This window comes from Somniosus microcephalus, chromosome 4 (assembly GCF_052327205.1).
Source record: "Somniosus microcephalus isolate GS21.2 chromosome 4, FLI_Smic_1.0, whole genome shotgun sequence".
Taxonomy (NCBI): Eukaryota; Metazoa; Chordata; class Chondrichthyes; order Squaliformes; family Somniosidae; genus Somniosus; species Somniosus microcephalus.
This window is the reverse complement of record NC_140990.1, coordinates 45456338-45483104: the sequence shown is the minus strand read 5'-3', so window position 1 is coordinate 45483104 and position 26767 is coordinate 45456338. Positions and strand designations below refer to the sequence as shown.

At 47.6% G+C, this 26767-nt stretch overlaps 1 pseudogene; it reads left to right on the top strand.

Annotated features, from left to right (window-relative positions):
• LOC147118787 (uncharacterized) overlaps positions 1–26767 on the top strand; it is a 142908-nt pseudogene that overhangs the window by 4951 nt on the left and 111190 nt on the right.

Here is a 26767-nt window from a genome sequence, read left to right as displayed (position 1 = left end):
CATCCGAACTCCGAAATTGAGTTGCGGCCGCCTCGCCCGTGGCAGCCGCAAGCAACGTTCTGTAAAAGGTGCCTTGCTGAAGTTAGCGCCGGCGCATTAAGGTCGCGCGGCGGCCGGCCGCTTCCCCAGCGGCCGCCTGCCCGCACCTCCCTCCCCGGACTCCTCCAAGACCCCCCCGCGGCACAGATGCGTGTGGGCCGCGAGCCCGGCACTTCTCCGAGGTGCCGGGCTCATTTTTATTCAGCCGTCAACGGCCAGCGGTCGGGTGCAGGCAGCTCCTCCTTAACGGAAGGAGGAGGCCTGCACTTCCCCAGCCTGCCGCACCGCATCGGGCGCCGCAGCACCGGAACAGCGCCGCAATGGGGCAGGTAGCGCCCATTGGGAGGCGCTGAAACCCTCCAGTAGCGCCGGCAGCCGTTTGGGCGCGGCGCTACTGAATTTTTGGCGCGCGCAGGGGAACTTAGCGCCGGCACTAACTTCCGGCGCTAAAGCCCTGGCTGCGCCAAAACCCAATTTCTAGGCCTATGTATGTAACCGTTCACCTTTAAGAGAACTATTTTAGGTGTGGCACTACTTGTTTGGCTTCTGTATACGGTAATACCGACGGTGACCACACCGGTATATAAGTGCTGTGGCATGACTTATTGGGCAGATTCGCCCTGACCTTCGAATAGTAAAGTCCTGTTGTATGTTACTCCTGAAGTCTGTGTCGTAATTAACTGCACAACCCACAGACTTTACAGTGGCGACGAGTCCGATCGTACCCTGCGGCAACAATAATTTCAAAGCAACGAAAGAGCGTCGAAAAGAGGCAACCGCCCTCGTCATTCGGCTGGGAGAAAACTCAAGGCTGCAGCAATAGAAAGGAGGAAGACTTTAGCGACAAAAACTTCCATCAGCAACAGGCACTGACTGTCCCTTCTGCCACGGTGACTGTGAGTAAGGGAAAGTGAAAAGAATAGCCGGAGGATAAGGGCTGGGCACTCGACCACGGTCGAGGGGGAAAAGGAGCCGGACAAAAAGTCGGGTCCAACGGCATCGTGAGAGACCGCGACCGGCGGGAAAAGCCGGGCGGTGACCGAAGCCACGAAGCGCTGCGACCGGGAGCGTAGGCGCGGGAAGAGAGAAACTCAGCCGCAGCCGGGGAGAGAAGCACCGGACTGCGAGAGGGCTGGGAGGCGCGATTGGGGTCCGAGCGAGCGGGAGAGGCAGAGCCGACCAAGAGCGACTGCGCGAGAGCCAGTCCAGCGGCTGAACTGTCCTCCGTCAACGGGGTGTAACCAGCACCGGTAGAGCCGAGCGAGCGGGAGAGAGGCAGAGCCGAGCAAGGGGAACTGTGCGAGAGCCAGTCCAGCGGCTGAACTGTCCTCCGTCAACGGGGTGTAACCAGCGCCGGTAGAGCCGAGCGAGCGGGAGAGAGGCAGAGCCGAGCAAGGGGAACTGTGCGAGAGCCAGCCCAGCGGCTGAACCTGTTCGCCGTCAACGGGGTGCACAGAGCCGGTCGCCCTGCCATAAAATAAAAAAAAAAAAGGGAAAGCCTTGAAGCCGACGCGCAGGCTGTGAACCTGAAAGCCAGCGGCCGTCGCCCGTGGGGAAAGTGTACCCCTCCCGCCAGGGAAGAAACGCGGGAAGCCGCCATTAGGCGGGGAAGAAGACAGAAGCGGGAAACCGCCATTGAAGTGGGCGGGGAGAGAAGATAAGAGCGGGAAACCGCCATTTTTGCGGGAAAACCGCCATCTTAGAAAAAAAAAGAAATAATAATTTAAAGAAATACTTGTGTTGTTCCCAGAGAGGAAGATGCCTAAGCGTGGTAACATCAACGATTTTAATTCCGAAGTAGAAGACTGGGCCACGTACGTGGAACGCATTGAGATCTATTGTGAGGCCAATAAAATAGAAGAAGATGACAAAGCTATAACCTTGCTGAACTCAATGGGCGCAAAGACATACGGGCTCTTGAAGCATCTACTAGCGCCAGCTAAACCGGCGGATCAGACTTTCGATGATATTGTGGCTGTCCTGAAGGACCACTTGAACCCTACACCGTTGATGTTGGCTGAACGATTCAAATTCTATGCGAGAACGCAACGGAAAGACGAAAGCAACGCGGAATACTTGGTTGAACTGCGGAGGCTAGCGAAAGACTGTCAGTTTAGGGACAACCTGGAAGAGGCACTGAGAGGCAAATTCGTGTGCGGAATGTTGAAGGAAGAAACACAAAAATGACTGCTTGAAGAGAACGATCTTCCACTTGATAAGGCTGTCCTTATCGCAGCATCAAGCGAAGCCGCAGTGAAAGGAACTGCGGAAATGCAGCTAAAGGCAGCGGCACTCAGGGTACAACAAATTACTTCGGGTACAACGAAATGCTATCGTTGTGGAAAGACAACACACGACCAGAACCAATGCTGGTTTAAAAACCAAGAATGTAGGAAATGTGGCAAGCTTGGTCACATAGCTAAGGTATGCCGGTCAGGGAAGAAGACCAACAATAATGAGTCACCACAAAAGTGGTACAGAAAGGTACATGAGGTGACTAGGAAGAGTCCGGAGGAACAGAAGTCGGACTCACACTCCAACTGCAAAGGACTGGATAGTTTGAGAGTTCACAATGTGAGTAATGAAGCTGACCGACAAACTATCTGGACCACACTACAGATTGCAAAAGTCCAAGTGAAAATGGAAGTGGACACCGGATCGGCGCTGACGGTCATGAATAAGCATGACTATAAAAAGTTATTCAAGCATATTCCACTACGGGATACGGAACTAGTACTACAGACATACACGGGGAAAGATAGAAGTCAAGGTGAGATACAAGGATAAAGATAACCAAAGGATGGACCTGTATGTGTTGCCTGAGGGAGGTCCACCACTTCTGGGATGGGAGTGGATCCGGAAAATAAAGATAGACTGGCATTCACTAAACACCATGACGGTGGATTCCGGAAAGGAAGATGTCAAACCTGAACGGTTGTCCAGAATATTGGACGAAGCTAAAGAGGTATTCCAGCAAGGACTGGGAACACTGTGAGGAATTAAAGCAAAGGTTAAGATTGCAGAACATGCAAGCCCAAAATTTTTCAAAGCCAGATCGGTACCTTATGCGATACGACCAGCTGTGGAGGCAGAACTGGAAGAACTTGAACGATCAGGGGTACTGTCAAAAGTGGACTGGAGTGAGTGGGCCACGCCCATTGTTCCCGTCATGAAGTCTTCACCAAGTAATAAGCCAGGGGGACCGGGGAAGGTCCGCATCTGCGGAGACTTCAAGATCACAGTGAATCTGGTGCTTCACACGGTACAATACCCGCTTCCGCGGATTGAAGATATCTTTGCTTCGTTGGCTGGAGGGAAACACTTCACCAAGATAGACCTGGCTCAGGCATACTTACAAATGGAAGTCGAGGAAGAGTCACGCCAGTACCTCACCATCAACACACACAGAGGATTGTATCGTTATAATAGACTGGTTTTTGGGGTAGCTTCGGCTCCAGCAATTTGGCAGAGGGCCATGGAGCAGGTATTACAAGGAATTCCAAGCACGCAGTGCTACTTAGACAATATCCTAATTACGGGAGAAGACGAGGAAGAACACCTCACAAATTTGAAACTGGTGCTCACCAGGTTGAAGGAATATGGCCTTCGAGTTAATCGCAAGAAGTGTGAGTTTTTCCAAAAATGGATCTCGTACTGCGGTCATGTCATTGACCGAGAGGGGCTGCACAAGTCACCTGACAAGATAGAAGCTGTCGTGAAGGCCCCCGCTCCAGAAAACGTATCACAGTTAAGATCATTCTTGGGGTTGATTAATTATTATCACAAGTTTCTGCCAAATCTATCCACTGTGCTGCATCCGCTGAATGCTCTGTTGCGGAAAGAAATACCATGGAAGTGGAGTGAGGAATGTAAAAAGGCTTTTCGCAGAAGCAAGGAGTTGATTACCTCTGAAGAAGTGTTGGCTCATTTCAACCCAACGTTACCCCTTCGTCTAGCTTGTGATGCTTCCCCTTATGGAATTGGAGCAGTACTTTCACACAAGTTACCAAATGGCTCGGAAAGGCCAGTGGCATTCGCGTCCCGATCATTGACCTCCGCGGAGCAAAATTATGCTCAAATAGATAGGGAGGCCCTCAGCCTTGTGTGGGGCGTGAAGAAATTCAATCATTACCTGCAAGGTAAGAAGTTCACATTACTGACAGACCACCAGCCGTTGGTGTCCATATTCAACCCAAACAAGGCCGTTTCCACCATGACAGCACAAAGGTTACAAAGGTGGTCCGTGTTACTTGGGGCACACCAATATGACATTGAATACAAAAGGTCCAAACAGCATGGAAATGCTGATGGGTTATCGCGCTTGCCATTGCCGATAGTAGAAGAAGCGACTACATTGGACCCGGTAGAGATGTTCCACTCATCCATAGTGGAGTGTCTACCAATAACAAATTCGATGATCGAAAACAAAACAAGAAATGACCCGACTCTTTCACGAGTCTATGATTTAACGGTGGGGGGATGGCCAGCACAGGGCGAACCAACACTGCAAGCATTTTCACAGAGGAAAGAACAGCTGTCAGTGTGTAGAGGAACCCTGATGTGTGGATCTAGAGTGGTGATTCCACCCAAACTTCAAAAGAAGGTGTTAAAGGAGCTGCACGAGGGACATCTGGGTGGAGTGAAGATGAAGAACCTAGCAAGAGCGCTTGTATGGTGGCCAGGCATCGATGTAGACATCGAAGAAATCACTAAGAACTGCCTAGGATGTCAGAAGGTTCAGAACGCGCCACCACAGGCTCTGCTGCATCCATGGGAGTGGCCCTCATCTCCTTGGCAAAGGGTACACATTGACTTTGCTGGTCCATTTATGGACTCAATGTTCCTAATAGCGGTGGATGCACACTCCAAGTGGCCGGAGGTAATAAAGATGACCACCACCACCACGGAAAAAACCATCACAGTGTTAAGGACTATGTTTGCTAGGAATGGCCTGCCGGAACAGATCTGTTCTGATAATGGACCGCAATTTGTGTCCGAAGAATTCAAGAAATTCTTAAAGAGCAATGGGGTTAAGCACTACACGTCAGCCCCATACCATCCCGCCTCCAATGGATTGGCTGAAAGGTTTGTCCAGACCTTCAAGAAGGCCATGGGTAATGAAGACATTAATTTACAACATAAGGTGGATAGCTTCTTGTTGGCGTACAGGAATGCAACACATGCGGTCACAAATCAAACTCCCGCCATGATGTTTTTTAATAGACGACTAAGATGCCGGCTGGATTTGCTCAAGCCAAACGTCAGAAGGGACGTAGAGAACCGGCAATTCCAGGGCATGAATGAAAGGGCCACTAGATCTTTTCAGATAGGTCAACAAGTTTTGGCCCGGGACTACCGTACCGAGAAATGGCAGCCTGGAACTATTGGAAAAAGGCTAGGGCCGTTGATGTATACGGTGGATCTTGGGGACAGTATAATAAGGCGCCATGTTGACCAGATCATAGGGTCAGCCACAACTGGCCAACCTACTTCACCACCTTACCCGGTTACTGTTGAAACCGAGATACCCAGAACACCTACCTCCGATCTGGTAACACTGGAATCAGAGGAACCTGACACTGTCTTTCAAGCCGAATCGACTTTGTCAGAAGCACCTACTACCCCGCCAGGAATGACGACACCACTGAGGCGTTATCCGGACAGAGTCCGGAAACCTCCAGAGAGACTGAATCTGTGAACTGTCTTGCATAAAGTTGTATATATGATATAATGTATGTTTAATGGGAAATACGTATGTTGTAAGCTAAAAAGGGAGGATTGTAGTGTATGTAACCGTCTACCTTTAAGAGACTATGTATGTAACCGTTCACCTTTAAGAGAACTATTTTAGGTGTGGCACTACTTGTTTGGCTTCTGTATACGGTAATACCGACGGTGACCACACCGGTATATAAGTGCTGTGGCATGACTTATTGGGCAGATTCGCCCTGACCTTCGAATAGTAAAGTCCTGTTGTATGTTACTCCTGAAGTCTGTGTCGTAATTAACTGCACAACCCACAGACTTTACACACGGCCCGACACAATCTCCCTCCCCCTACATCCTCACTGTGCTGGAATCCACACCAGTCTCCCCATCTGCTCCTTGTTCTCTCCCTGTATCTGAAAACTACTGAACTCAGTCTTCCCCTCCTGAAGTCTACAGGCTCTAAAACTGAAGCTTGGTGTCCCTCAGTCCAGATTCCTTGATGTACCTCCCCTTCTCCCCTCCTCTTTCCCCCTTGGTTGTGTTCCACACTCTGGGCCTTGGGCCTTCCCTGGGGATTCTCAGTATGAACAGGTGGGATGTGTTTGGAGACAGGGTGTCCCGGCTCTCCACCTTTAAAGGGACAAGGAGATGCCCAGCTGGGCTGAATGGCCCTGCTTTATGACATCACTGCAGTGCCTAGCAACCAACCTCCCTGAGCCCTGCTCATTATGGGCTGGGTTTAGCTCAGTGCTGTTACAGGAAGGGAAACAGGAGCAGGATTCACCCCGTGTGGAGCCCAGGATTAATGGGGAGAGGTACAGGATCAATTTATACTTTATTGAGTGAGAAATGTCATTGTCCCGGACACTCCCTGTCCCTCGGTATCTGTGTCGGGGAGCGGCTGATGGGTTTACTCTGTATCTAACCCGTGCTGTACCTGACTGGAGAGTGTTTGATGCTGACACTAGGGGCTCAGCTCCACGAGCAGAACATTTAACCCAAAGATGATCTAATAAACCCATCAGCTTCTCCCCTGGACACAGGTCCTGAGGGACAGGGAGTGTCTCTGATATTTTGGTCGGTGTCGTTGATCAAGTTTAAACACCTCACTCACATCTCCTCTCACCCTGCTTTGTTCTAATGAGAAGTGCCCCAGTTTCTCTCGTCTCTCCTCCTGGGAAAGAGAAGTTCGCCTCAGTTAGAAACTCAAACAGGCGCTTCACTGCAGTCAGCTCACCATGAGGAAACAGTTTTTTACCCAGCGAGTTATTATGATCTGAAAATGTACTGCCTGAAAGGGTGGAGGAAGCAGATTCAAGCGTAACTTTCAGAAGAGAAATGGATAAATATTTGAAGGGAAAACATTTACCAGGATATGGGGAAAGAGCAGGGGAGTGGGACTAATTGGATAGCTCTCCCAAAGAGCTGGCACAAGCATGATGGACCAAATGGCCACCTTTTGTGCTGTATCATTCTCTGATTCTCTGATAACTAAAGCCTCTTATCCGTGGTATTGTTGTGTCCGTGTGTTGATAGAGACACTGAAGACAGGAGTTGGTTTCACAGGTGTTTACTAAACAAAGTCTGGAGGGGAACTAACTGATACAACACAATATACAGGCTTATATAGCCTGAGTGGCCATTACCGGCATTACAGTACATATGGGGCTCTTAAAGGCACATACTCTACAATTCCTTCCCTTTTAGCCAACCAGTACATAATATTTTAAGTAATCATTAATTACATGTTACAAGAAAAATAATCTACACATTGCGGCAGTTAATTAATTATAAGTCAGTCTCTCTGGAGGCTTCCTGACTCGGTCCAGATAACGCCTCGGTGGTGTAGTAGTTTCTGGTGGTGTAGTAGGTTCTTTTGGCAAGGCTGATTCGGCTTGAATACCAGTGTCGGGTTCATCGGGTTCCAGTATCACCGGATCGGAGGTAGATATGGGTATCTCTACTTCATCATTAGGCGTATAGAGTTGTGGTGTAGGTTGTCCCTTTTCGGATGACTCTATGATTTGGTCAGCATGGCGCCTTATTATGCTTTCTCCGATGTCTATGGTATACATCAGCGGTCCTAGTCGTGTGCAGATAGTTCCAGGCTGCCATTTCTCAGTACGGTAGTCCCGGGCCAAAACTTGTTGACCTATCTGGAAGGTTCTAGTTGGCCTTTCATTCATGCCTTGAAATTGTCGGTTCTCCACGTCCCTTCTGATGTTTGGCTTGATCAAATCCAGCCGGCATCTTAGGTTTCTATTGAAGAACATCATGGCGGGAGTTTGGTTTGTAATCATATGTGCTGCATTCCTGTATGCGAACAAGAAGTTATCCACCTGTGCTGAAGTTTTATGTCTTCATTACCCATGGCCTTTATGGCCTTCTTGAAGGTCTGGACAAACCTTTCAGCCAATCCATTGGTGGCGGGATGGTATGGGGCGGACGTGTAGTGCTTAACCCCATTGCTTTTTAAGAACTTCCTGAATTCTTTGGACACAAATTGCAGTCCATTATCAGAACAGATCTGTTCCGGCAGCCCATTCCTGGCAAATATGGTCCTTAATACTGTGATGGTTTTTTCCGTGGTGGTGGAGGACATCTTTATTACCTCCGGCCACTTGGAGTGTGCATCAACCGCGATTAAGAACATTGAGTCCATAAATGTGTAGTGTCCGTGTGTAGATAAAGACACTGAAGACAGGAGTTGGTTCATAGGTATTTACTAAGCAAGTCTGGGGGGGGGGGTTTCTAAAGGATATACACAATACACAGGCTTATATAGCCCAAGTGGCAATTACCGGCATTACGCACACCTGGGGCTCTTAAAGGCACATACACCATAATTGCTCTTAAAGGCACATACACCACAATTCCTCCCCTTCTAGCTAATTAGTACATCATATTTTAAGTAATTATTAATTACATGTTATATGCAAAATAATATACATTGCTGTATTAATTAATTATAAGTTGGTCTCTCAGGAGGCTTCCTGACTCGGTCCGGTTAACGCCTCGGGGGTGAAGTAGTTTCTGGTGGTGTAGTAGGTTCTTCTGGCAAGGCTGATTCGGCTTGAAGGCCAGTGTCGGGTTCATCGGGCTCCAGTATCACCGGATCGGAGGTAGATATGGGTATCTCTACTTCATCGTTAGATGTATAGAGTGGTGGTGTAGGTTGTCCCTTTTTGGATGACTTGATGATTTGGTCAGCATGGCGCCTTATTATGCTGTCTCCGATGTCCACGGTATACATCAGTGGTCCTAATCGTGTGCAGATAGTTCCAGGCTGCCATTTCTCGGTACAGTAGTCCCGGGCCAAAACCGGTTGGCCTATCTGGAAGGCCCTAGTTGGCCTTTCATTCATGCCCTGAAACTGCCGGTTCTCCACGTCCCTTCGGATGTTGGGCTTGACCAAATCCAGCCGGCATCTTAGGTTTCTATTGTAGAACATCATGGCAGGAGTTTGGTTAGTAACCATATGCGTTGCATTCCTATATGCAAATAAGAAGTTATCCACCTTGTGCTGAAGTTTTATGTCTTCATTACCCATGGCCTTGATGGCCTTCTTAAAGGTCTGGACAAACCTTTCAGCCAATCCATTGGTGGTGGGATGGTATGGGGCGGACGTGTAGTGCTTTACCCCATTGTTCTTTAAGAACTTTCTGAATTCTTCAGACACAAATTGCGGTCCATTATCAGAACATATCTGCTCCGGCAGCCCATTCCTGGCAAATATGGTCCTTAATACTGTGATGGTTTTTTCCGTGCTGGTGGAGGACATCTTTATTACCTCCGGCCACTTGGAGTGTGAAACCAGAAACCAGAAACCAGAAACCCCACAGTGCAGATAGAGGCCATTTCGGCCCATCGAGCCTGCACCGACACATATCCCACCCGATCCACGTAACCCCTACACCAACACATATCCCACCCTATCCCCGTAACCCCATGTATTTAATCCCCCTAACACTAAGGGTCAATTTATCATAGCCAATCAACCTAACCTGCACATCTTTGGACTGTGGGAGGAAACCGGAGCACCCGGAGGAAACCCACGCAAACATGGGGAGAATGTGCAAACTCCACACAGACAGTCATCCGAGGCCGGATTCGAACCCGGGTCCCTGGCGCTGTGAGGCAACAGTGCTAACCACTATGCCACTGTGCATCAACTGCGATTAAGAACATTGAGTCCATAAATGCACCAGCAAAGTCGATGTGCACCCTTTGCCAGGGAGATGAGGGCCACTCCCATGGATGTAGAGGGGCCTGTGGCGGAGCATTTTGGACCTTCTGGCATCCTAGGCAGCTCTTGGTCATGTCTTCGATGTCTCCATCGATACCTGGCCACCATACAAACGCCCTAGCTAGGTTCTTCATTTTCACTCCACCCAGATGCCCCTCGTGAAGCTCCTTTAGCACTTTATCCTGGAGTTTGGGTGGAATCACCACTCTGGATCCACACATCAAGGTTCCTCGGCACACTGACAGCTGTTCTCTTCTTTGCGAGAATGCTGGCAACAGTGGTTCGCCATGTGCTGGCCATCCCTTCACTGTTAAATCGTAGACCCGTGAGAGAGTAGGGTCATTTCTTGTCTCCCTTTCAATGGCAGAATTTGTCCCGGTAGACATTCCACTATGGTAGAGTGGAATATCTCTACTGGGTCTACTGTAGGTGCCTCTTCTATCGTTGGCAACGGTAGGCGTGATAAACCGTCAGCATTCCCATGCTGTTTTGACCCTTTGTATTCAATGTTGTATTGGTGTGCCCCTAGAAAAAGGGACCACCTCTGTAGTCTTTGTGCCGTCATAATGGGGACACCTTTTTTTAGGGTTGAATATGGAGATGAGGGGTTGATGGTCAGTCAGCAAGGTAAATTTTTGTCCGTGTAGGTAATGGTTGAATTTCTTCACTCCCCATACCAGGCTGAGTGCTTCCCTGTCTATCTGGGCATAGTTACGCTCAGCTGAGTTCAATGAGTGTGACGCAAAAGCTATCGGCCGTTCCAAGCCATCAGGGAATCTATGGGACAATACCGCTCCTATGCCGTAAGGGGATGCATCGCACGCCAGTCTGATTGGTAGTGATGGGTTGTAATGAGCCAAAATTTTCTCAGATGTGATTAAGTCTTTACATTTATGGAAGGCACGTTTACAGTCTTCGTTCCATTTCCAAATCACTCCTGTCTGTAGAAGATCATTAAGAGGGTGTAGAATAGTTGATAAGTTCGGTAAAAATTTATGATAGTAATTTATTAATCCCAGGAATGACCTTAATTGTGAAATATTTTCAGGTGCTGGGGCTTTTATAACTGCTTCAATTTTTTCAGGTGACTTATGCAACCCTTCCTTATTAATTATGTGGCCACAATATGATATCTGATTTTGGAAAAATTCGCACTTGGGGCGATTTGCTCGTAGGCCCCGTTCTTTCAGCCTAGTGAGCACCTGCTCCAAATTGGCACGGTGCTCGTTGTTGTTTTCTCCTGTTATAAGGATGTCGTCTAGGTAGCATTGAGTCCCCGGAATCCCTTGCAGGACTTGCTCCATAGCTCTTTGCCAGATAGCTGGAGCTGATGCTATTCCAAAAACCAGTCGATTGTACTGGTACAGGCCTTTGTGTGTGTTTATTGTGAGATACTTTTTAGAGGTCTCCTCAACCTCCATCTGTAGATATGCCTGTGCCAAGTCAATTTTTGTGAAACGTTTCCCTCCGGATAGTGAGGCGAAAATATCTTCTACCCTCGGAAGAGGATACTGTACCGTGTGAAGGACCGGGTTTACAGTCACCTTAAAGTCCCCACAGATGCGGATTTTTTTCTGTTCCTCAGAGTTATTTTTCAATGTTTTTTTCATGACTGGAACGATGGGTGTTGCCCATTCGCTCCAATCTATTTTGGATAATACGCCTGCCTTTTCCAAATTCTTCAGCTCTGCCTCGACTGCCGGACGTATTGCGTATGGCACCGGTCTTGCCTTAAAAAATTTTGGAATTGCTGTATCTTCCACTTTTATTGAGGCGGTGATGCCTTTCAAGGTTCCTAGTTTCTCTTGAAACACTTCTTTGCCGTTGGCCAATATGTCTTTTAATCGTTCAGGCATGATGTCATCATTGTTTTTTTCCTTACTGGTCACCGTCAGTGCCTGAATGGAGTGCCAGTCTAAATGTATCTTCCTTATCCATTCACGTCCCAACAACGGTGGACCACCATCTTGTAGAATGTATAAATACAACTTTTGTATTTCTTTGCCGTTGTATACCACAGGCACCCTTATTTTTCCTTTGGGGTAGACTTTCTGCCCCGTATATGTTTTTAAGATAATGGATGTGTCTTTTAGAGGTATATGCGAAAATAGCCTCTCGTAATCTCGTCGATTTATTACGGTTAGAGCTGATCCTGTATCTAGCTCCATTTTAACTGGGGACCCTGCTATTGTGAGGGTAACCCAAATGGTTTGGTAATCCTCTTTTGCAAGTACATTATGTAATTTGAGACAGCTTAGTCTCTTGTTTCCGGAGTCGCTATCGCTATTCTGGTCTTCGGAGCTATTGTCCGTCATCATTTGTACCTTCCTGTACTTTTCTTTATTGATTTTTTGTTTTCTGTCAGTGGATTTATTTTGTCCAGATTGGCATACCCGTGCAATGTGTCCAATCTTACCACATTGCCTGCATGCTTTGCCCTTGAACCAGCAGTCCCTCTGGTTATGGGTGGATCTGCCGCAGCGATAACATCTTCCGAACTCCTGTGTCATTTTATGGGTGCCGAAGTCCTGTGTCTCTTGTTGTATCTCTGCAGCTCCTTTTGCTGCTGCTTCGTATGATACAGCCATACTGAAAGCTTTGTCCAATGTTAAATCTTTTTCAGAAAGCAGTCTTTTTAGTGTTCCTTCACTTAAGAGACCGCAAACAAATTTGTCTCGAAGATAATCCGATAGTCCTGCTCCGAATTGGCAGTACTTTGATAGCTTTCTTAATTTGGTTAGGTAATCAGCGTTACTTTCATTCTTGTGTTGATTTCTCTTGAAGAACTTGAATCGTTCCGCTATCAGCAGCGGTGTTGGGTTTAAATGCTCCTGCAGGGTATCAACAATTTCTTTAAAAGTCTTGTCCTTTGGTTTGGCTGGAGTGATTAAATTTCGTAACAGCCCGTATGTCTTCGCGCCCATTAAGTTCAGAAGTACTGAAGCTTTTTTTTCATCTGTTATTCCATTTGCAGTGCAATAAACCTCTACTCTTTCCACGTATGTGGCCCGATTTTCTATTTTGCCATCAAAAGCCTCAATATTACCAGATTTAGGCATTTCAGAAAAGATATGGCGCTTCCCGCGCTTTATTTTTTTTTTCCTCTCTGTAGCAACGATATGGCGCTTCCCGCGCTTTTCCGCCGCTACTACCGATAACAACGCGGTTTTACTGCGGTTTCCGTTTATTCACTGTTGGAGACTCGTTCCCGACGGAGGTCTAAACGCTGACCTGCTTGCCGCGCCGGCCGTCTCTCGAGTGCACCCTCCCAGTCCGTTATTGCTTGCCTCCGATTTCGCTGCCTGTCTCAGCTGTAGAGCCCGCCGCTGGAGCTCCAGCCTGACGCCCAGGAAGGATTAGCGCAGTACCTGTCACCAGCTTGGCCAGCTGGTGAAACCACAGTTTCTCTTACTTCCTTGAGTGTTCTGGACGCTGGAGGAATCGATGTCCTTGAGGTGCTGCCGAATTGCAGGTAAGTCCGTTTCCACTTCGTCGCCACTGTAGTGTCCGTGTGTAGATAAAGACACTGAAGACAGGAGTTGGTTCATAGGTATTTACTAAGCAAGTCTGGGGGGGGGGTTTCTAAAGGATATACACAATACACAGGCTTATATAGCCCAAGTGGCAATTACCAGCATTACGCACACCTGGGGCTCTTAAAGGCACATACACCATAATTGCTCTTAACGGCACATACACCACAAAATGGACCAGCAAAGTCGATGTGTACCCTTTGCCAGGGGGATGAGGGCCACTCCCATGGATGTAGAGGGGCTTGTGGTGGAGCGTTTTGGACCTTCTGGCATCCTAGGCAGCTCTTGGTCATTTCTTCGATGTCTCCATCGATACCTGGCCACCATACAAACGCCCTGGCTAGGTTCTTCATTTTCACTCCACCCAGATGCCCCTCGTGAAGCTCCTTTAGAACTTTATCCTGGAGTTTGGGTGGAATCACCACTCTGGATCCACACATCAAGGTTCCTCAGCACACTGACAGCTGTTCTCTTCTTTGCGAGAATGCTGGCAACAGTGGTTCGCCATGTGCTGGACATCCCTTCACTGTTAAATCATAGGCTCGTGAGAGAGTTGGGTCATTTCTAGTTTCCCTTTCAATGGCAGAATTTGTTACTGGTAGACATTCGACTATGGTAGAGTGGAAAATCTCCACTGGGTCTACGGTAGGTGCTTCTTCTACCGTTGGCAACGGTAGGCACGATAACCCGTCAGCATTCCCATGCTGTTTTGATCCATTGTATTCTATGTTGTATTGGTGTGCCCCTAGAAAAAGGGACCACCTCTGTAGCCTTTGCGCTGTCATAATGGGAACACCCTTTTTAGGGTTGAATATGGAGATGAGTGGTTGATGGTCAGTCAACAAGGTAAATTTTTGTCCGTGTAGGTAATGGTTGAATTTCTTCACTCCCCATGCCAGGCTGAGTGCTTCCCTGTCGATTTGGGCATAGTTACGCTCAGCGGAGTTCAATGAGCGTGACGCAAAAGCTATCGGCCGTTCCGAGCCATCAGGGAATTTCTGCGATAATACTGCTCCTACGCCATAAGGGGATGCATCGCATGCCAGTCTGATTGGCAGTGATGGGTTGTAATGAGCCAAAACTTCTTTGGACGTGATTAAGTCTTTGCATTTATGGAAGGCACGTTTACAGTCTTCGCTCCATTTCCAAATTACTCCTGTTTGTAGCAGTTCATTAAGAGGGTGTAGAAGAGTTGATAACTTCGGTAAAAATTTATGATAGTAATTTATTAATCCCAGGAACGACCTTAATTGTGAAACATTTTCAGGTGCTGGGGCTTTTATGACTGCTTCAATTTTTTCAGGTGACTTATGCAACCCTTCCTTATTAATTATGTGGCCACAATATGATATTTGATTCTGGAAAAATTCGCACTTGGGGCGATTTGCTCGTAGGCCCCGTTCTCCCAGCCTAGTGAGCACCTGCTCCAAATTGGCAAGGTGCTCGTTGTCATTTTCTCCCGTTACAAGGATGTCGTCTAGGTAGCATTGAGTCCCCGGAATCCCTTGGAGGACTTGCTCCATAGCTCCGTGCCAGATAGCTGGAGCGGATGCTACTCCGAAAACCAGTCGATTGTACTGGTACAGGCCTTTGTGTGTATTTATTGTGAGATACTTTTTAGAGGCCTCTTCAACCTCCATCTGTAGATATGCCTGTGCCAAGTCAATTTTGGTGAAACGTTTCCCTCCGGAAATGAGGCGAAAATATCTTCTATCCTCGGAAGAGGATACTGTACCGTGTGAAGGACCGGGTTTACAGTCACCTTGAAGTCTCCACAGATGCGAATTTTTCTCTGTTCTTCAGATTTATCATTATTCAACATTTTCTTCATGACCGGGACGATGGGTGTTGCCCACTCGCTCCAATCTATTTTGGATAATACGCCTGCCTTTTCCAAATTCTCCAACTCTGCCTCGACTGCTGGACGAATTGCGTATGGCACCGGTCTTGCCTTAAAAAACTTGGGAATTGCCGCATCTTCCACTTTTATTGAGGCGGTGATGCCTTTCAAGGTTCCTAGTTTCTCTTGAAACACTTCCTTGGCGTTGGCCAAGATGTCTTTTAATCGTTCAGGTATGACATCATCATCATTTTTTTTCTTACTGGTCACCGTCAGTGCCTGAATGGAGTGCCAGTCTAAACGTATTTTCCTGATCCATTCACGCCCCAACAGTGGTAGACCACCATCTTGTAGAACGTATAAATACAACTTCTGTATTTCCTTGCCGTTGTATACAACAGGCACCCTTATTTTTCCTTTGGGGTATACTTTCTGCCCCGTATATGTTTTCAAGATAATGGATGTGTCTTTTAAAGGTATATGCGGAAAAAGCCGCTCGTAATCCCATCAATTTATGACGGTCAGAGCTGATCCTGTATCTAGCTCCATTTTAACTGGGGACCCTGCTGTTGTGAGGGTAACCCAAATGGTCTGGTAATCTTCTTTGGCAATTACATTATGTAATTTGAGAGAGCTTAGTCTCTTGTTTCCGGAGTCGCTATTGCTCTTCTGGTCTTCGGAGCTACTGTCCGTCATCATTTGTACCTTTCTGTACTTTTCCTTATTGATTTTCTTTCTGTGAGTGGATTTTTTGTTTCCAGATCGGCATACACGTGTAATGTGTCCCATCTTTTCGCATTGCCTGCATGCTTTGTCCTTGAACCAGCAGTCCCTCTGGTCATGGGTGGATCTGCTGCAGCGATAACATCTCTCGAAACCCGTGTCATTTCATTGGTGCCGAAGTCCTGTGGCTTTTGCTGTATCTCTGCAGCTCCTCTTGTACTGAAAGCCTTGTCCAGTGTCAAATCTTTCTCAGAAAGTAGCCTTTTTTGTGTTCCTTCACTTAGGAGACCGCAGATGAATTTGTCTCGTAGAGAATCTGCCAGTCCTGCCCCAAATTGGCAGTGTAGGGTATCAACAATCTCCTTCAAATTCTTGTCCATCGGTTCGGCTGGAGTGATTAAGTTTCGTAACAGCTTGTATGTCTTTGCGCCCATTAGATTGAGAAGTACTGAAGCTTTTTTTTTCATCTTCTATTCCATTTGCAGTGCAATATACCTCCACTCTTTCCACATATGTGGTCCAATCCTCTATCTTGTTATCAAAAGCATCAATATTGCCAGACTTAGGCATCCTAGAAAAAAATGGCGCTTCCCGCGCTTTTCTTTCTTTTCTGCAGAAAAGATATGGCACTTCCCGTGCTTCCCCGCCGCTGCTGCCGATGACAACGCTGTTTCCCGCGGTTTCCGTTCTTTTTATTTATTTATTTACAGTTGGAGACTCGTTCCCACCGGACTCTCTCTCTAGGTCTGAATGCCGACCTGCTTGCAGCGCCGGCCGTCTCCCGAGTGCTCCCTCCCCATCTGTTACTGCTTGCCTCCGCTTTCACTGCTTGGCCTAGCTGCAGAGCCAGCCGCTGGAGCCCCAGCCCGACGCCCAGGAAGCATTATTGCAGTACCTGCCACCAGCTTGACTAGCTGGTGAAACCACAGCTTTTTCTTTTTCTTGATTTCTTTTCAACTTTGGAAGCCAGAGGAATCGATGTCCTTGAGGTGCTGCCGAATTGCAGGTAAGTCCGTTTCCAATTCATCGCCACTGTTGTGTCCGTGTGTTGATAGAGACACTGAAGACAGGAGTTGGTTTCACAGGTGTTTACTAAACAAAGTCTGGAGGGGAACTAACTGATACAACACAATATACAGGCTTATATAGCCCGAGTGGCCATTACCGGCATTACAGTACACATGGGGCTCTTAAACGCACATACACTCCAGGTATAACCTCAGTTAATTTATTCTGCAGCCTCTCTGTGGCCCCGACATCCTTCCTAGTGTAAGATGCCCAAAACTTATTCTAACTGTAGCTGAACCGATGGTTTTGTTTTCTACGCCCCATTTATAAAAAACCTCGGGTAACATTTTTAAACCACTTTATAAACTTATCCTCCAACTTTTAAAGATTTGTGTATCTGATCTCCCTGTAGATTTTAGAGATATTAACATAACATGGCTGAAATACATTGACATCAAATGTCTGATATAATGTGTATTATGGGAAAGAGAAGTTTAGTCTGAGTTAGAAACTCAAACAGGCGTTTCACTGCAGACAGGTCACCATGGCAACACTGATAAGACATTCCATTCACTGAATCGACTGGTTGGAAACTGTAATCAGATCAGGGGAAAGAACAGGTTTTGTCTGTTATTCACCACAATATAAGCTTAAAGTCAGAGAATGGTTACAGCACAGAAGGAGGCCATTCGGCCCGTCGAGCCCATGCCAGCTCTCTGCAAGACCACTTCAGCGAGTCCCACTCCCCGCCCTTTCCCCGTAACCCTGCACATTTCTTTACTTCAGGAACTTATCCAATTCCCTTTTGAAAGCTGTGCTTGAATCTGCCTCCACCACCGTTTCAGGTCGTGCATTCCAGATCCTAACCACTCGCTGCGTAAAAAAGTTTTTCCTCATGTCGTCTTTGGTTCTTCTGCCAATCACCTTAAATCTGTGTCCTCTGGTTCTCGACCCTTCCGCCAATGGGAACAGTTTCTCTCTCTCTACTCTGTCCAGACCCCTCGTGATTTTGAACACTTCTATCTGATCTCCTCCCAACCTTCTCTGCTCTAGGGAGAACAACCCCAGCTTCTCCAGTCTATCCACGTAACTGAAGTCCCTCATCCCTGGAACCATTCTTGTAAATCTTTTCTGCACCATCTCTAAGGCCTTCACATCCTTCCTAATGTGTGGGGCCCAGAATTGGACACAATACTCCAGTTGAGGCTGAGCTAGTGTTTTACGAAGGTTCATCATAACTTCCTTGCTTTTGGACTCTGTGCCTTCCTTGCTTTTCTTGCCTCTTGTTGCCGGCTCCAGGCACTGGAGCAGTTCCTGTGTGTTCAGCTCTCTGCTGCAGTCAGTACCTGGGCCGGGCTCAGCACTTTACCCAGCACATCTCGTCCACGTTGTCATACTTGACACGGAGGGGCTGCGCAGGCTTCTCGTCCACCTCGGTCAGGGCGAGAGGTCCCGACCACTCGTACAAGTCTACGGGCATGTTGCGGCCGCACTGCAGACAGCCCGAGCTTAGGCTGCGTGAGCTGGAGCTGCGTGAGCTACACTGGAGAAGGTTGAGATTCCAGAAATAGTGGGGAACCAAGGGGCTAATGAGAGTGAGGAACTTAAAGTAATTAATATCAGTCCAGAAAAAGTACTTGAGAAACTAACGGGACTAAAAGCCGACAAATCCCCTGGACCTGACGGCTACATCCTAGGGTTCTAAAAGAGGTGGCTGCAGAGATAGTGGATGCATTGGTCGTGATCTTCCAAAATTCACTAGATTCTGGAAAGGTCCTCGTGGAATGGAAGGTAGCAAATGTAACCCCGCTATTCAAGAAAGGAGGGAAAGAGAAAACAGGGATCTACAGGCCAGTTAGCCTGACATCAGTCCTCGGGAAAATGCTGGAATCCATTATTAAGGAAGTGGAACAGGGCACTTAGAAAATGATGATATGATTAGGCAGAGTCAACATGGTTTTATAAAAGGGAAATCGTGTTTGTATAAAGCTCCAAAGTGGGTTCCAAATCATTAATGGTCCAACTTCTAAGATTGGGAAGTGAACAGCTGTGAAATGGTAGGTTTTAGACCACTTCTGCAGCTTTCACCTATTCACAGCAATCCACAGTCATTGAGAACCCGACATACTTACCTGACGTGATAGCCGCTCTCCGGGAACCTCATTAAAAACCTGGTAAAATGATAAGTACTTGGGAAAATGGTGCTCTAACTACCTTTTAACAAGCTTTAAAGTATCTAAATTGGCTGACCCACCACTTGGTGTTGGGTCTGTTCAGGGATGACAGACCCGACACTTAGGAAACTCACAAGGAGGTGGTTCAGAGCGGGATAACGACCTGCTGTCAGTTTTTGTGATTTTGACAGCGGACTCGCCTCCAAACCCGCACTCTGAGCACCGACAAAATTCAGCCCTTAGAGAACTGCGTACAGTTCTGGTCACCATATTATAAATAGGATATAGAGGCACCGGAGAGGGAGGAGAGAAGATTTAGAAGGATGATACCAGAAATGCGAGGGTATACATATCAGGAAAGGATGAATAGGCTGGGTCTCTATTCACTTGAAAAAAGGCTGAGGGGTGACCTAATAGAGGTCCTTAAAATTATGAAAATGTTTTGGTAGAGTGGATACAGAGAGAATGTTTCCACTTGTGGGGAAGAGCATAACTAGAGGCCATCAATATAAGATAGTCACCAAGAAATCCAATAGGGAATTCAGAAGAAACTTCTTTACCCAGAGAGTGGTGAGAATGTGGAACTCGCTACCACAGGGAGTGGTTGAAGCGAATAATATCGATGCATTTAAGGGGAGGCTGGACAAGCAGATGAGGGAGAAGGGAATAGAGGGTTATGCTGATAGATTTAGATGAGGAAAGATGGGAGGCTCGTGTGGAGCATAAACACCAGCATAGACTGGTTGGGCCGAATGGCCTGTTTCTGTGCCGTATATCTGTGTAATCCTGTGTATAACTAACAATCTCAGTTTTGCAATTTTCAATTCACTATTCCCTGTAAAGCGATTGTTAAAACCTGAGCCAGTGTGTTGTGAGACAAAGAGCCTTGTGTCCAATAAGGGGAATAAAGGCCCACAGCCTCCCCTGGCCCCGTGCCCTGAACAAGGGACTGGAGAAACTCGCTGCCCTGCGGATCAGACAATCAGCCGGCGCTAGTCCCGCCCCTCAGGCTCCCCGATTGGTTGGAGGACCCGCCGCCGGCTCGCAACTCCAGCCCCGCCCCGCTCGCTCCCTATTGGTTGGAAGCTCCCGTCAATCAGGCCGCGGGCCTGGGTCACGTGTTCTTCACTGGGCGGAGCTGCAGGTCGGCAGGAGCGGGGTCGGGAGATTAATAAACTGTGGGTAGGCCGCACCGCAGGGTTTATAAAGTTGGTGGAGGGAGCGGGTTAATGAACCCCAAGGGGACGCGGGCTGCACACACCCCGAGTGCGGCCCCAGGCCCCATTATTAAAACACTCAACATTATCTGCTTCACAAACACCTGGGGTGGGCCTCAGGCCCTGAACCAGAGCCTCCGGGCCGGGCCTTTGCCCCGAATGGGGCGGCAGCTGCGGAGCTTTCTCCCGGTGACAGGCCCGGGGTAACGGCCGCCATCTTGAGAGGCTCAGGGAGCAGCAGGGCGCATGCGCGGCCCCCTTGGCCAGGAACCAGGAGGAGAGAATCTTGTCCATTTCTATCCTGCACTCACAGTGATGGCTTTTGTAAACTCCTTTTACAGGCTGAGGGAAGGGCAGCATTTACACACCGCAAACTCAAACCAAACATCACATCAACATCTGACAGAGTCACTCCATTCATCAGGACCCGAATATCATCGGCCTCTGAATGTGGAAGGAGAAATGTTTGTCTGTTCTGTCTGTGGGAAAAGATTTCAAACATCAGTGTGACTGGAAAAGCACCGAGACACACACACCCGAGTGAGAGCGTTCCAGTGCACTGACTGTGGAAAGAGCTTTAACCAGTTACAGAGCCTGAAAAATCATCGCACCGTTCACAGCGGGGAGAAACAGTGCACGTGTTCTGTGTTTGGATGAGGCTTCAACTGATCGTCCAACCTGGAGAGACACAAGGACACCCGCACCACGGAGAAACTGTGGAAATGTGGGGACTGTGGGAAGGGATTCAATTACCCATCTGAGCTGGAATCTCATCGATGCAGTCACACCGGGGAGAGGCTGTTCACCTGTTCCGTGTGTGGGAAAACATCATTTGTTTCACACTTGGCGCAAAAAGAATATATTAATGGCAACAATTCATTTGCGTTGATTTTAAATAGATTAGTTTACAAATTGAATCATGTTTCTCTCATTGTATTTCCCAACTCAGATTCATGGCCTCATTTACTTTCTTCCTCTGAGCCCCTGAACCTCATCTGGCAGCGTAATGTTGGCAAGTGGTGATTGATGGCCCTGGGAACCAATAGGAAGAGAGTTCAGAGGCTGGAGGGCCAAGGGAGCAGTGCATTCTGCAACCAATCGCGGTGTTTGAGGGGCGGAACCTGAGTCGGGTGAGTCAGTGTGAAGCCATTAAACAATTTATTCTTTTAAAACTTAAATTGAGATTTCATTTGTCAACAGAACAGTTTAACATTTTTCAGTATTTTGGTTTCCTGGACTTCCTGTTATGAGTTTCAGACACTTCAGTGCCAAGTGGACCAGATGTTTACAACCCTCTTAATAAGGAGAAACTGACTCCAGTGTCAGAAGGGTCGGTAACCAGAGGACTCAGATTTAAGGTCATTGTCAAAAGAACCAGCGGCGACATGAGGAAAGAATTTAAGCAGCGAGTTGTTATGACCTGGGAGGCACTGCCTGAAGTGGTGGTGGAAGCAGATTCAATGGCAACTTTCAAAGGGGAATTGGAGAACTACTTGAATTGCGAAACAAATTGCAGGTCTGTGGGGATAAAGCAGAGGAGTGGGCCTAAATTCAAAGAGCTGGCTCTGGGACAATGGGCCGAAGGGCTGTACCATTCTCTGATTCTATGAGCTCTGCATTCCTCCAATTCTGGCCTGTTGTGCATCCCCCACTTCCTTTGCTCCACCATTGGTGGCCGTGCCTTCAGTTGCCTCGGCCCTAAGGTCAATTTTTGCCTGATTCTGCTCTTGTGAAGCACCTTGGAACGTTTTACTACGTTAAAGGTGCTATGTAAATGCAAGTTGTTGTTGGTGTGCTACCATTGGCCTCAGCTTTTCTAGACAGAATCAGCCAGGGCCGGCGGCTGTGCTGCTCTCCATGGTCGAAATGCTGGCAGCTCAGTGTATAGGCCCACAAGCTCAGAATTGCCATTAGCAAGGAACTGGAGGGCAAAGAGTGACTGGGGCCCAAACCTATCATCAAGCACCACCTTCAGGAGAGAAAGGGAATAAAATCCGAATTTCTATCCTGTATTTACAGTCATGACTTTTGTAAACTGCTTTTATAGGGCATTAGAAGGGGAGGATGTGCAGACGAGAAATTCAAACCAAACATCACGTCAAAATCTGACAGAATGACACAATTCATCAGGACCTGGATATCATCGGCCTTTTAATATAGCAGGAGAAATGTTTGTCTGTGGGAGAAGATTTCAAACGTCAGTGTGACTGGAAAAGCACCGAGACACACACACCCGAGTGAGAGTGTTCCAGGACACTGACTGTGGAAAGAGCCTTAACCAGTTACACAACCTGAAAAAACATCACACCGTTCACAGCGGGGAGAAACCGTACACGTGTTCTGTGTGTGGACGAGGCTTCAACCGATCATCCAACCTGGAGAGACACAAGGACACCCACACCATGGAGAAACCGTGGAGATGTGAGGACTGTGGGAAGGGATTCAGTTCCCCATCGAATCTAGAAATTCATCGACGCAGTCACACTGGGGAGAGGCCGTTCGCCTGCTCCATGTGTGGGAAGAGATTCACTTGTTCATCCGAGCTTCTGAGACACCAGTGCATTCACACTGGGGAGAGGCTGTTCACCTGCTCCATGTGTGGGAAGAGATTCACTTGTTCATCTGAGCTTGTGAAACACCAGCACATTCACACTGGAGAGGGTCTGTTCACCTGCTCTGTGTGTAAGAAGGGATTCACTCGTTCATCCGAGCTTCTGAGGAGAGGCCATTCACCTGCTCCGTGTGTGGGAAAGGATTCACTCAGTCATCCAACCTGCTGACACACCAGCGAGTTCACACCGGGGAGAGACCGTTCACCTGCTCCGTGTGTGGGAAGGGATTCACTCAGTCATCCAACCTGCTGACACACCAGCGAGTTCACACCGGGGAGAGGCCGTTCACCTGCTCCGTGTGTGGGAAGGGATTCACTCAGCACTCCAGCTTGCTGACACACCAGCGACTTCACACTGGGGAGAGGCCATTCACCTGCTCCATGTGTGGGAAGGGATTCACTAATTCATCCGATGTTCTGACACACCAGCGAGTTCACACTGGGGAGAGACCGTTCACCTGCTCTGAGTGTGGGAAGGGATTCACTCGGTATTCGCACCTCACTACACATCAACTTGTTCACACAGATAAAAGGCCTTTTAAATGCTCTGACTGTGAGAAGATCTTTAAAAGCACAAAGGAACTGCTGATACACCAACGAGTTCACACTGGGGAGAGGCCGTTCACCTGCTCCATGTGTGGGAAGGGATTCACTCAGTCATCTAACCTGCTGACACACCAGCGAGTTCACACTGAGGAGAGGCCGTTCACCTGCTCAGTGTGTGGGAAGGGATTCACTCAGTCATCCAATCTGCTGACACACCAGCGACTTCACACCGGGGAGAGGCCGTTCACCTGCTCAGTGTGTGGGATGGGATTCACTCATTCATCCCAACTGCTGAGACACCAGCGAGTTCACCAGTGACTGCAGGGGTTGGATTCTGCTGTTGTTGCTGCTGTTAATCACATCCAGGACTGAACCATGTTCATTCTGACAGTTGGAGTTTGTTTCTGCTGGTGTTATTAACCATATAACTGGGTTGGAGTTTCATATTCTGGATATATGTCAAATAAATCAGCTTTGCTTTCAATGCATTCCTGTAGATTTTTGTCAGCATTTCTCCTTCATTTACAGATGCTCCCTAACCAGTCACCATTTCTCCCTCATTTACAAACACTCTCTGACCAGTCACCATTTCTCCTCCATTTACAGATGCTCCCTGACCAGCCACCATTTCTCCTCCATTTACAGACACTCCCCGACCAGTCACCATTTCTCCTCCATTTACAGACACTCCCTGACCAGCCACCATTTGTCCTCCATTTACAGACACTCCCTGACCAGTCCCCATTTCTCCTCCATTTACAGATGCTCCCTGACTTCCTGTCTGTCCCGGAGGTTGGTGCGGGGCCCCTATGCTGAGGGAACAGGCGGGTGGATAATGTTCACTTTTTAAAGGTAGTAATCTCAGGATTGCTACCAGTGCCACATGCTAGTCAGAGTAGAAATAGAAGGATATTTCAGATGAATATGTGGCTAGAGGAATGGTGCAAGGGGGAGGGATTCAAATTCCTGGGACGTTGGAACCGGTTCTGGGGGAGGCGGGACCAATACAAAATGGACGGTTTGCACCTGAGAAGGGCCGGGACCGATGTCCTAGGGGGAGTGTTTGCTAGAGCTCTGGGGGAGGGTTTAAACTAAAATGGCAGGGGGTTGGGAACCTGAGCGGGGAGACAGAGGAAAGGGAAACAAGGATAAAAGCAAAAGACAGGAAGGAGAAAAACAAAAGTGGCAGACAGAGAAATCAAGTGTTTAAATCAAACATGGCCACAGTAAATAATAATTCTAAAAGATCTAAGAGCGTTAAAAAACAAGCCTGAAGGCTTTGTGTCTTAATGCGAGGCACATTCGTCATAAGATGGATGAATTAGCTGCGCAAATAGAGGTAAACGAATGTGATATGATTGGGATTACGGCAACATAGCTCCAGGGTGGCCAAGGCTGGGAACTCAACATCCAGGGGTATTCAATATTCAGGAAAGATTGGCAAAAAGGAAAAGGAGGTGGGGTAGCATTGCTGGTTAAAGAGGTGATTAACACAATTGTAAGGAAGGATATTAGCTCTGATGATGTGGAATCTGTATGGGTAGAACTGAGAAATACCAAGGGGCAGAAAACGTTATTGGGAGTGGTATATAGACCTCCAAACAGTAATGCGGAGGTCGGGGATGGCATTAAAAGGGAAATTAGAGAAGCGTGCAATAAGGGCACAGCAGTTATCATGGGTGAATTTAATCTACATATAGATTGGGCTAATCAAATTAGTAACAATACTGTGGAGGAGGAATTCCTGGAGTGTATACGGGATGGTTTCCTGGACCAATATGTTGAGGAACCAACTAGAGATCTGTCCATCTTAGACTGGAGAAAGGATTAATTAGCAATCCTGTTGTGCGAGGCCCTTTGGGTCGGAGCGATCATAATATGATAGAATTCTTCATTAAGATGGAGAGTGAAGTAGTTGACTCAGAGACTAGGGTCCTGAATTTAAATAAAGGAAACTACGATGGTATGAGGCGCGAGTTGGGTAGGATTGATTGGGGAATGTCACTCAAAGGGTTGACGGTGGATAGGCAATGGCAAACATTCAAAGATCGCATGGATGAACTACAGAATTTGTTCATCCCAGTTTGGCATAAAAATAAAACAAAAAAGGTAATTCAACCGTGGCTAACAAGGGAAATTAGAGATAGCATAAGATCGAAGGAGAAGACATAAAAATTGGCCAGAAAAAGCAGTAAACCTGAGGATTGGGAGCAGTTTAGGATTCAACAAAGGAGGACAAAGGGATTAATTAAGAGGGGGAAAATACAGTATGAGAGTAAGCTTGCAGGGAACATAAAAACTGACTGTAAATTTTTTTATAGATATGTGAAGAGAAAAAGATTGGTGAAGTCAAGCGTAGGTCCCTTGCAGTCAGAATCGGGAATTTATAATGGGGAACAAAGAAATGGCAGACCAATTAAATACATACTTTGGTTCTGTCTTCACAAAGGAGGACACAAATAACCTCCCAGAGATGTCGGGGAACATACGGTCTAATGAAAGGGAGGAACTGATAGAAATCAGTATTTGTAGGGAAATGGTGTTAGAGAAATTGACGGGATTGAAGGCCGATAAATCCCCAGGGCCTGATAATCTACATCCAGGGTACTTAAGGAAGTGGCCCTAGAAATAGTAGATGCATTGCTGGTCATCTTCCAAAATTCGATAGACTCTGGAACAGTTCCCATGGATTGGCGGGTAGCTAATGTTACCCCACTGTTCAAAAAAGGTGGTAGAAAGAAAATGGGGAATTACAGACCAGTAAGCCTGACATCGGTAGTGGGAAAAATTCTAGAGTCCATTATCTTATCTGTATATATAAAAGGATCGACCTGTCTGTCTGTCTGTCTGTCCTTCTGTCTGTCAGGCTATACACTCTAAAGTTATAGAGCGTACCTACACGTGCGTTACATCAAAAGAAATCTTACGATTCCGGAACGGTCATAAGTGTATTTACGTTTCGGCGAGACAAAAATTGCGCCCGCAGTATCCAAAAAACGTTCAAAATTCCGCTCATTATCCGCTCATTAGCATCGAGTGACGCGAAGGGCGACCAATCGTCCGGTCGAGCGACCCGACGGTCGACCAATCGCTGCGTGGCGGGGGCGGGTTCATCGCACGT